Raw genomic sequence first — 1,535 nt, 5'->3', positions numbered from 1 at the left:
ACATAGGTTAAATCCATTTCAATTTCTACACCAAATCATCAATTAAATCTGAAACTACAAATTGTTAAAACCACCAATTCATTCAAACAATTTGAGATGCTTGTTCGGTTTGTTACACCATTATTAATCACTATAGTGATGCCCACGTTTTAATGGCAGTGAAGAGAGATGAGTGAGCAGCGTTGTCAATTTAATCTCTGTTTGCACCGCCCTTTTTATAGAGTTTAGCTGATACCGGTATATAATATAATAATAATAATAATAATAATAATAATAATAATAATAATTAATAGTTTTATTTCTCAATAAGCATTCATTACAAACACAACATTACTACTAGAAATAATTATTCTATTGAGAAGACAATCCCGAGAAAAATTCTATTTTGGGAGTTGCCATCAAAGTCCATTTGTAAAATTTATTTGATGCAATCAATTAAAAATAAGTTAACTTAAACCATGAAATGTAAATACTCTAACAAAAGAGCTTACAGTCGGAATTTTTACAAAAGTTATTATATTTATGAGTAGGTTTTGATTTTGTACTCAAATTTTTCAAATAAGTGCAATATTTTTAAAGTTTTTAATTTATTGTGATACATTTTGTGATCCATTTAGAGTATAACATCAACCTTCAAAATTCAAAATTCTCAATTTTTCAATTCAATTTTTCAATTCCTGGACCGAAAATCAAGTGACGAAGCAGTGTGTGATTACATAACCTTTACTTTTGGACAACATGAACATTCTATCAAACATTTTTGGAGAGAAATAGTACAGGCTCAGCCTAGTTTTTCCTCCAATGTCATAATTGTGTTATGATTATAGTGTTTTATACAATAAATGAATAAATAAATAAAATATTTTAATAAAAAATGAAAGTGAATGAGGAGATAGTACTACCTTATGTCTAATAGAATATTGTAGTGTAAAAACTAGAGGTTTTTTTTCAAGAGAAGATGGAGAATGAGGTTATGACAATAAACATTAATCTATGTTGAAAATGAAAAGAGAGAGATGAATGATGAAAAGCGGCGTTGCCAGTTATTGTCAAAAACAAAAGCAAGCGTAAAAAAGAAAGAAAAGAAAATAGTTCGTTCCGTACCTTTCAAGCTTTTATTATTTTATTATAATTCTGTTTGTGTATTGTGGCTTATGGGTGCAATCTTAGCTTGTGAATTTAACTATTTTTTTTAAATAGGTCTTCGATATCATCCATTGTTAACAGCCATTTTTTAATTTCTTTTTTGAGTTTTAGATAGCATGCTTGCTTTCTTGCTACGATTGGTATGTTGTTGAATATTTTAGGGGCTACATAGGAATAAAATCTACGAAAGCATTCTTTGTTTGGTTTGTTTTGTTGGAATCCACAAGTTTCCCGCCGTGGATTGACAAGGTGTCCACTCCTATTGTAAAAAGTTAGTAATATTTTATAGAAGTACAGGTATCTCAAAGGCAAAAGGCCCCATTCCCTGAACAGCGGCAGTGAACTTGTTAAGCGAGGTTTGTTTGCTATAGTGCGAATTATGTATTTTT

The sequence above is a fragment of the Nilaparvata lugens genome, chromosome 11 (assembly GCF_014356525.2).
Source record: "Nilaparvata lugens isolate BPH chromosome 11, ASM1435652v1, whole genome shotgun sequence".
In the NCBI taxonomy this organism is placed as follows: Eukaryota; Metazoa; Arthropoda; class Insecta; order Hemiptera; family Delphacidae; genus Nilaparvata; species Nilaparvata lugens.
The sequence above is the reverse complement of the archived record's forward strand: the minus strand, read 5'-3'. Positions refer to the sequence as shown.